At 32.9% G+C, this 11,104-nt stretch overlaps 2 long non-coding RNA genes across 2 annotated transcripts; both read right to left on the reverse strand.

Moving 5' to 3' along the window:
• Positions 1-698: 698 nt before the first annotated feature.
• On the reverse strand, positions 699-2,110 carry LOC131953955 (uncharacterized). Its single transcript, XR_009388721.1, has 4 exons — positions 2,013-2,110; positions 1,835-1,905; positions 1,362-1,436; positions 699-832 (listed from the first exon to the last, which is right to left on the reverse strand). It is a non-coding gene; the product is annotated as an uncharacterized LOC131953955 (long non-coding RNA).
• A 7,059-nt stretch (positions 2,111-9,169) lies between these two features.
• LOC131953945 (uncharacterized) lies at positions 9,170-10,891 on the reverse strand. The gene is made up of 5 exons (XR_009388707.1): positions 10,799-10,891; positions 10,473-10,543; positions 10,107-10,175; positions 9,485-9,538; positions 9,170-9,242 (listed from the first exon to the last, which is right to left on the reverse strand). It is a non-coding gene; the product is annotated as an uncharacterized LOC131953945 (long non-coding RNA).
• Between the last annotated feature and the right edge of the window lie 213 nt (positions 10,892-11,104).

The following is an 11,104-nucleotide window of genomic DNA, read 5'->3' on the forward strand; positions in this document are numbered from 1 at the left end:
AGAGAGCGAGAGAGAAAAAGAGAGAGAGAGAGAGAGAGAGAGAGAGAGAGGCTAGAGGAAGTAGGCCTAGTGTTCAACTGTTTCTTGTACATTGCATACAATGATTAGAACATTGCGTGACTTCCTTCACATTTTTTCCGAGATTCGAACTCGAGACGTTTGGGACAACAGTCTACCACACACCCACGCGACGAGTAACGAGATCAATAGAGGAGGCGTGGTTTTCTGTACGTTGGGGTTCTGTAGTATATGACAGTAATCATATGCCATGAATATTGAAAATACTGGGGTAATGTGGTTTGCATTGATTGTTAATATGTGTGGAGGAATAAATAACACAGGTCTAGGTTATGGGAGCGAATGTTCGAAGCTGATGTAGATTTTCTGCAGCTTAATTAAGTTAAGCTATGCATAATGAAATGTTACTTTACTCCTACTTCAGCCTTCAGATTTACTTACACATTCTTTGTCAAAAAAAAGTCAATATACAAGGCAGAATTTGTTTTATTTGGATTTTTCTCTTCTAGATGGTTCCATGCACCAGGCTATTAAGCCAACTCTGCCCAGGACTTATGGATTTGCATTCACTCGCTATCACTTGGGACCACGCAGCACACAAACAAACATGACAATCTGCCTAATACGTTATGCAATATGCTGACGTTTAAACACAATCCAGTTGACAATACAACACACAAATGTATTCATTTAAATTTTGTTTTTAATAAAAAAAATCAAACACAAAAAACACGAACAGTGGTTTGATAGTTCGGTTCTCTCTAACATACTTTACTTGTTATTTTGACGATAGCATTGTGAAAGTGCTGAATCTCTAGAAAAGAAAAAAAATTAAAACGATTAATTAACCTGATTAAAAATTCGCACTTTTCCCATTTCTCGACATTTTGTCGGTCAAGCCGCAGTGGTATTATGCGAAAGTGTGAAAACTTTCGGTCAAGCCGCAATGGTATTATGCAAATGTATAAACAAATTCTGGTTCATTTGTCGTCGATTCTATGGGGACCTATAATTAATGTGAGTCATTTGAAGTCATTTGAAGGTTTGTCAAACTGCTATGAACTTTTATATACTATCGCAAAAACGTACAACAGTTATTTTTTAACAAAGGTTGTCGAGCAAAACAGCTATAATATAGTTTTGCAGCAACCCTATTAATGCCAAGTTACCCCCGAACGATGTTATTAAATAAACTGTCTACACACCAATACTTTTATTAACCAAGAAAAACGTGTTTCTATTTTCTGTGAATTCAAAAGCTTAACTCTATAGTAATATTTATAATTCTTTTTTATAAAGAATATATGTATAAATTATTTTAAAAAATAAAAAAAATGTATTACTGATGTATTAAGCAAAACGTGTGTTCGCAACATTGCCAGTTTGCATAACATTTTTCACCACTTTCTTTACAACAGCTGTTTGATAGAGAAGACAAAAAAAACCATTAATATAGTTTATTTATATAATAAGATAGCAAATTGTTACTTACAAAAGCAACTTACTTTACTAGTTATAACAACTTCTGAATTTTGTTTACTATGATAAATAATTTCACTATCTTGAAAATTTCAAAAACTCAAGAAAACCCAACAATTTTTGTTAGTAAACCGTTCATTATATATATATATATATATATATATATATATATATATATATATATATATATATATATATATATATATATATATATATATATATATTATGATTTTATATATATATATATATATATATATATATATAATATTTAAATTAAATTTAACATATTACATAATTATATTATTTCAGCATTATTTGTTAGACTTTATTTACCTACCTTTCTGTTAGAACAATAAAATTGGAGAGACATACTAAAAGTAGCAGAACAACGACCTTCATTTTAAAAAGCTGCAATAAAACAATAATAAACAATAATTACTATTGCATAGAAAAATATATACGTAGTAATAAATTCAATATCACCCATACAAAAATGTATTATAAAGATTACTTACTGCGTACTATTGCTAACAAAACAAGGTGTTTAACTGATAAAAATTCCGTTGTATAGATACCGTTTATGCACATTTTATTAAAGGTGGGGGGATTTATATTGGCTGTTGATGTTAAAGAAACGGTCAGATATATTCAGCAACTAAATAAACGTAATATTGACAGGTCACACTTATGAGTATAGGCAGTATTTCTAGGTCGTGGGTTGAGGTGATTCTTCAAGGTCACCGAGTGTATGTGGTACTTCGAGGTCGGTGAGTGTAGGTAATCCTATAAGATAAGGGAGTGAATGTGGTACTTCTATGTCAATGCGTGTGTGAGATTCTTCAAGGTCAAATAGTGTAAGGGGCACTTGTAGTTAGGGATTGTATGTGACAGTACAATTACCGATTCGATTGATTTATCGATTATAGAAGCCAATCGTTCACATAGTGTATTGTACTTTGTGAAACGATGTGGACACCACGTTGCATTCTGAGATCATTTTTCTATGATATTATTTGTCCTAAGATATGTCGTCTGAAATCATCTGCCATGGAACAATTATACCGCACAATTATAGAGGATAATAAACTTAAACTAAAGGTTTTTATACATCAAGCCCTGTAGCGCCTGGGTTGTAATGTTAACAGAGCTGCAAAAACTTTTATTTAAGAAATATTGCATCAGTTTTAGAAAACAAAGTACAGGTTCGAAAATCGCATTGCTAAAATCATCTTATAATATAGCGTCACCTTACAGCAACGTACTAGTGCTTTAAACCAAACAAATGCAGTTCCAATTATCACGCGAGATAGCTAAATCAACGATTATGTCTGGGTTATCAAACCAGGCTGATTTCTATTAGCTGGTTCAAAAAAGCTCAGCCATAGATCCTGCTTAAAAAAATGCACTTGTAATGTCTATATTGTGTTGTTGATATGTAGCGTCAGGTTGTGTAAATGAGGTCTGTCAGGTAGTGTATATGGTACTCTCAGAGAGGGGGTGGTTTACTTCCAGCTTAGAGTGAGCTCATACCATGAGTGAGTGGAGGTCACACTACCAGTTAAGAGTGTAGGTGCTACATTGTGTGGGTGGTTGAGTTTATCTCAGTTAGTGTTTAAATGCTATGATGTTTCAGTGTAGGTAATACAGTTAAAAGTTGAACTGACTTTGCTGTTTGAGATGTGGGTGATATTCCCAATGTAAACTACTAGTTTATCTGCATCGTTTTGTAATAATTGATTTTTTAACAACCGATCTCCCATCAGCGGTCATAAATCAACTAGAAATAAATAAAACGGTTACAGGTATTTAGCGTCAACCTTGGTGATACCTGATATTAAGTAGGTCTTTGTCCCATAAAGAGATTAGGCGATTTTAATTATCTAAAGCTATTACATATTGCATTCATCACTAAATCCATTAAATTATGGCTAATCGCTAAAGCTATCTGATCAGGCGCTAATACATATGTATGCTAATTTGTCCACGACTTATGCAGATAATCAATCGTGCTAAAAATATGGGCTCGTCCAATGCAATGACCTAATATTGAATACGAGGAAATGCGTATTAACAGAGTATTAGTATGTTTCATTTATATATTGTTCTCAATAGTATTGCAGTGTACACCTAATGATGAGTTAAAATTCAGCTCTAATTTCGATCCAGTGTAAAGATGTCTATATCAGTACTCACTTGCTACACGTCACCCAATGTAAATTTACATTGAAAATGAAATGACTATGCCGATATTTTAACTGATTGTACAGATTTACAACTGAGATTTCACACATTCGCATAACACCATTGCGGTTCGACCGAAAGTTTTCACACATTCGCATAAAACCATTGCGGCTTGACCGAAAGTTTTAACACATTCGCATAATATCATTGCGGCTTGACCGAAAGTCTTCACACATTCGCATAATACCATTGTGGCTTGACCGAATGTCTTCACACATTCGCATAATACCATTGCGTCTTGACCGACACAACGTCGTGAAATGGGAAAAGTGCGAATTTTTAATCACCTTTATTAATCGTTTTAATTTTTTTTCTTATCTAGAGATTCCGCACGTTCACAATGCTATCGTCAAACTAACAAGTAAAGTATGTTAGAGAGAACCGAACTATCAAACCACTGTTTGTGTTTTTTGTGTTTGATTTTTTGATTAAAAACACAATTTAAATGAATACGTTTGTGTGTTGTATTGTCAACTGGACTGTGTTTAAACGTCAGCATATTGTATAACGTATTAGGCATATTGTTATGTTTGTTTGGGTGCTGCGCGGTCCCAAGTGATAGCAAATCATAAGTCCAGGGCAGTTTCGGCTTGCTAGGCTGGTGCATGGAACCATCTAGAAGAGAAAAATCCAAATAAAACAAATTCTGCCTAGCATATTGACTTTGATGGACAAAGAATGTGTAAGTAAATCTAAAGGCTGAAGTAGGAGTAACGGGTCGTAGAACAGTAACATTTCATTATGCATTTCTTAACTTAATTAAGCTGAAGAAAATCTACATCAGCTCCACACATTCCCTCCCATAACCTCGACATGTGTTATTTATTCCTCTACACATATGAAAAATCAAAGCAAACCACATCATCCCAGTATTTTCAATATTCATGGCATATACTACAGAAATATAGCGAGCCCAACGTACAGAAAACCACGCCTCCTGTATTGATCTCATTACTCCTCGCGTGGCTGGTTAGTAGACTGCTATCCCAAACGTCTTGAGTTCGAATCTCATAAAAAATGTGAAGGAAGTCACGCAATGCTCTAATCATTGTATGCAATGAACAAGAAACAGTTGAACACTACTTCCTCTAACCTCTGCATCTCTCTCTCTCTCTCTCTCTCTCTCTCTCTCTCTCTCTGATTTCATTGTTTATTATACAAAAACACAACAGCAAAATCCAAGATACAATGTAATTTTTGACAAGTCCATACCAATTATTTTACTAATATACAATTGATTATTTTTTTTTTAAATGTGAGGAAATGTATTGCCATACCCACATTGTGTTAAAATCACAACAACCATTTCCCATTACTATATACAAGCTCTATGTATTTCATTAAAAAATTAAATTAATTACACTCCCTATAACAACCACTTGCAAAAACAAACTATTTTATTCCCTACCATCTCATTTTATCTAAATCCTAATTACCTCATACAATTACTTAAAGGTGATTACACTCCCTCACACATGTGTATCACCAAACTATTTATATTCCTTACCATCATTAAAAATGTATATATAATCCCATGGGCATCTTATACACTACTGATTAGTATCACGAACACTCCAGATTTATAAGTATCACTTAACCACATTTTTATCACGTATCACAAACTACATGTTATAAATGTGCGTCACAATGCAGTAAGGTATACATTTAAGTTTAATTTAATACAGCATGTCATTTATTTTAAATTAGTTTAAAATAAATCAATAAAACTCATTAATATAGCTTTCCATTATTACACTATCATCTACTCTTTGTTTGATGATATCTCTAATAAAGTATTGAAGATTTCAGCTCCAATAATTTCCGAAGTTTTAACCTATGTCTATAACCTCTGTATTGCCAAGCATTATTACCCGACACATTTTAAGCATGCTAAGGTTATACCACTACACATAAAAGGTAACATCCAAGATGCTAATAACTACAGGCCAATTTCTATACTTTCTTCCCTCTCCAAGCCACTAGAAATACATATAAACAAATGCATGTCAAACTACCTAGAAAAGCTCAAGCTTTTCCATAGTAATCAGTCTGGGTTTAGAAAGTTTCATTCTTGTCACACTGCTCTGATTAAGATGAATGAAAACTGGCTTAAAAATATTAACAAAAATCTACTCTGTGGCTCGCTGTTCGTCGATTTTAGAAAAGCCTTTGATTCTATCGATCACACCATACTTCTTAAAAAAACTAATTCCATACAAATTCCACGACTCTACAGTTAGGTTACTTCACTCTTTTTATCTAACCGATCTCAACGCGTGTTTCACCTTAATACCATCTCTTCACAGAAATATGTCAATATAGGGGTTCCACAGGGCTCAATCTTAGGTCCTTTACTTTTTTCTTTATACATTAATGATCTTCCATTACACATTGACGCTGGTCAGTGCGAGATGTTCGCTGACCATACTTCTTTACATGTCTTTGCAGACAGTGCTGTGTCACTCAGTTACAAACTTCAAACGTGTGCCAATCAGCTTGCTACTTGGACATAATTTACCAAAATGAAACTTCAACCCGATAAAACCAAGTCAATGTTTATTACAACTCATCAGAAACGCCTTCGTCTTCCATCCAACGCATTACGCATTACTATAGACCAGTGGTTCCCAACCTTTTTCGAGTGGCGACCCCCTTTTATAAAAAGTAAGTGACCCGCGACCCCCATAAAATTAAAAGCCAAAATTAGTATGGACATTAATAAGGACTAAAATAAGATTTCCTATAAGACATTCAATATGAACTACTCTTGATAACTGTTTCAATACGATGAGTAAAATTGCATGCTATTTACTAAACATTCGCGGTTAAGTTATTGTTAACGCCAACCTATGTCATTATCAACATTAAATGTATTTCTTAATTTTGTTTTTGAAAATTGTTTTTGTGTTGAAAGTCGATTCTCGAAAATACGTTTGGGTATGAATGGTGAATACTACACCAAAATTATGTGTGTAGTTTTTCATCTTACGCGGAATCATTCTGCAAATCAAATAATTCATCTTGTAATTCATCGGGAATGCTGGCAACATCAAGGGAAGAAGGGAATGTGTCATTCTTCTTCTTTCTACTCAGATAAATGGGCCGCAGTTCGTTTTCAAGAGATTCAAGATGCCCAGAAATCGCTTCTTTCACAATTTTAATTATCTCACAATCAGTTTCATCTACCACACTGCAGAGTTTCTCAAATTTACATTTCCAAGATTTATTTTCTTCGCCAATTCTGCAGCTTTGATAAAAATGCCCCGAGACTATCATGGAAAGTGATAATATTCGTTCATTTTCCCTGAAGCTTCAAGTTAAGCTTATGTTCAGAGTTTCTTCCAGGCATCTCTTCGGGCCACCCCGAATTTTTTTTACCGCCCCCCCCCCCCCCCGAACGAAATGAAATTTATATAATTTATATAGAAAATCTATACTTTTAACAGTGTCCGCCCCCCCCCCCCCCGAAGAAAGTCTACCGCCCCCCCCCCCCCAAAAAAATTTCAAGTGCCCTCCCCCCCGGAGAAAAAGTCTGGAAGAAACACTGCTTATGTTGATGTTCGATTGTATCTCTCCAACCACTCTGGGTCGTTTTAAGTATACCAAAAGGTCTTGTTTCCTTTGCACTCCCAAGAACAATTTGATTTCAAATTTCTATTCAAAAACACGATTCACAACAATTCGTTTGACAGCCAGCGTACTGTAGTGTAGAAGATCAGAACCTCGTGATCTATATTGTCTTTGTTCAGTTTTTTAAAGGTTCCAGATTTAATATAATGTACGACTTTTACTAGAAATGGAGTCTTGATGGAGAGGGCATACTGGTGAATCATGCAGTGGTTAGGGAGCTTTATCTTTTATGTTTTCAGAAAGTCCAATTTTGACCTAAACATAGATAGTGCACCATCCGTACAAACCCGCACAGCCGTTTTTAACCCATTTTAGTCATCAAATTTAAAAAAAAAAACGTATTTATTTTCTCCACGCTATCTTCACAAAATAGCAACTCTTCTTTGCTATCATCTGAACACGAAGTCACGTCTGTCGATTTATCAAATTGAAAAGCAAACAATGGTGAACGCTTGATTTCATAAAAAATTTGTTGTTTAACATCTACGGACATGTCTGCTATAAGCTGCTGAATAGTATTATTAGACAGAGATATTTGTTGCACCTTTACTGCACTGGAATCCCCAAGAGTTAATTTAACCATCTTCAACATGCAGAGGTTGATGAGATTTTCTCCTACGGTGTTTTTTTTGTTTGGCACTTTCTATCGGGACTTCATTTGATGCTTGCCCTAATGCTGTGTTTCCTTGGTGAAAACTTCCTGTTCGATCAAGTCTCTGGCGTTTGCAACTATCTTCATGCCGACGAAAGAACTCCATATCTTTTTTGGTGTGTTCAGAATAACTTGTCTCAAATGACGTTTTAGTTTTGAAGATTTCATAAACTCGTGACTGAGAACAACTTTATATAGTACTCTTTGCTTCTTCTCTATTCCATTTCCAGTGATGTTGGTAAAGCCGAATTTTAGATATTCTTCTAAATATTTATGTTTTGTTTCTCATTAATAAGGTTTAATATACTAGTTGGCGACCCCCCAGAAAGCCCTTCGCGACCCCCAGGGGGGTCGCGACCCCCAGGTTGGGAACCCGTGCTATAGACAATACAAACACTGAACAGGTTGATAGTTACAAATGCCTAGGATTGTTTATAGATCACAACCTCACTTGGTCCGATCATATTCATTTTCTAAGAATGTCTTTATTAAAGACGACGTTTCAATTAGCAAGGATAAAGAACTTTCTCGACTATAGGAGCAGGCACGTTTTTTATGAAGCTTTTATTCAATCTAGGTTGGATTATGCTTCTATAGTGTGGAGCGGCAGCTTTATAACTAAGCAGCGTCCTCTTCTATCTGTACACAAAAGTGCTATAAAACTAAACGTTACATATCAGCAAATACTGCCTTTATTAGATTGTGGAATATCTGAATGTTTTTTTTTTAGCAAATACAACAAAATACAACAAATACAAATCTCATACATTTAATAAAATGTGTATAAACGTTGTTTATACCATGGCATGCGATCAGAACAATTTAGCTGGTTTTTTTAAAGCAATAATACATTTTATTTCTAAAATACTTATCACTGTCATATGTATATCAGTTTTTTTTTGTATACATTAGTTAAAAGTCAATGAATATTGTATTATATAGAAACCCAAATGTAATTAAAAAAATCATAATCATTCTCTATTTGTTTATTAATATTTTACATGTGTAATGCGAAATTTTAATTGACACAAAAATCGTTCGCGCCTGTTTGAAATGAAGACCGGATATTTGTTTGTTAAATTTAATTTAGCACATACGGAACAATTTAGCACACTGATAAATTCAAATAAATTAGAAAATCAAAACAAATGTCTGTTACACATTTTTATTTTGTACTGGATCTGCCTTTTTAAACTGGATATGTATTCTTTTAATTCATTTCCTGTAATAAAAACAGAGACATAATTATTATGATGAACATAATGATAGTACCAAGCAAACGCATTCATTTTTTATTATTAATAAATAAAATAAAAAAAAATAATAATAAAGAAGAGACGTATTTAAGACTTTTTTTAATAAAAAAAAAACAACAAGCAACACAACAAATGTATACATAAAAAAAGGTTAAACTTAAAAAAAACACATAAAAGCAATCTTAAAAAAATATTTTCTTGATCATACTTTTTTGTTCCCGGTACTGGCTTGCATAATAATGCGTGTTGTCGTTTTTCATCGCTGAAATTTATAGATAAATGGTTATTAGTCATATAGATTTAAATTTAAACACGTTTTTATGATAAGTTTATAATATATATCACGTTGCCTGTTTAGTCAGGGCACGTTTAGCTTTACTAGTCTAGCTGTCTATACTTAAGTCTTGTTAATGGAATATTTTAAGAGAGCCTAAGCGATAGACGGACAATGCGTCAATGATGACTTTTTGTTGTTATACAGATGATATCTCATATACTGTTTGAATAGGCTGAACTATTTAAATTAATTTCTCGACGGTTTAGATTTCTTTAATGTGCTGCCATTTTTTTTTCTTTTAGTAAATTGCCACTTTAAAATATAAACGATGTTTTAAGCAGATAATTTTATTTTCCTTTTGTGCAAGGATTGTTTTATTTTTGTAATAGTTTAGTTGCACTGTTGACACATAACAGAAAAATACAATCTCCAAAATAAAAAATGGCAGTTAAGTATTTTAATTTAATATATCATTTTAGTTTAAGTACATTTAATAATGAAAAAAAAATGTTATTTTAGTTTACGTAAATTTGTTAATAATAAAATAACCAACATTTCGCAAGTATAATCTTTGCAGCAATCGCTATCATGATCGCATGCGCCATTCCACGTTCTACAACAACTATTTTGAGAGAAGAAAAAATGAAGCGTGAATTATTTTAGTTGTATAATCTGTGTACAATTGGTCTTTGGATATATTGATTTTTGATTATACGTGATCCGTCAAGATGATAAAATCAAACTATATTTACATGTAAACATTTGATATTTTCTCACAATTATTACATCACGAGAATTTAGTATTTTTATATAAACGAATAGTATCAAAGTAAGGTACTTAAGGATTAAACTTTAAAAATTCTTTTTTTATGATTGTGTTAAAAATCATATTTCAAGAAGAAACTTAAAGATAACTTACCCTTCTGAAACAGCTACGAGACTCGCGAGACATACCAGAAGAACTAGTACTACAGGCTTCATTTTTATGAGCTGCAAGAAATATCATTTACTTTTTATACTTCTTACACAAAAACTAATAGTTCTATGCTTCTAAACGTGATATTTTTAATTCATAAAAACAATAATAATATACCATATACTCAAATAATTCTGTAAATACATGTAAATCTGTAAATACATGTATTACACATTTTAGTTTTCAATTATTTTCACATTGGTTATAAAAATTATATGAAAAAATATTAATTATCCAAAAGTAAAAACTAAAATGAAATCCAACTATACATTTCAAAGTTAAATTACTGCTTTCAAGAAAATGGTTTAAGACATATAGTTGTGATGTTTCTGTCCAGACACGCTTAATATTTATGTTAATCAAAACGTGGGGGATTCCTATTGGTTGGTGTAAAAAAGCTTAGTCATCAATAAAATTCAAATAAAGTACGTTTACATGTATGTATTTTCTATTTTGTATACGTGGCAACAAGCAATTTAGATGGTAATGACATTTAGGAGTGTAGAAACTACTTCGATTTAAAACTAGATGATAATACTTCTAATCAGTAGTGTAAGGAGCAAACCATATATCGG

The sequence above is a fragment of the Physella acuta genome, unplaced genomic scaffold, assembly GCF_028476545.2.
Source record: "Physella acuta isolate Inbredline_101_S28 unplaced genomic scaffold, ASM2847654v3 ptg000966l, whole genome shotgun sequence".
Classification (NCBI taxonomy): domain Eukaryota; kingdom Metazoa; phylum Mollusca; class Gastropoda; family Physidae; genus Physella; species Physella acuta.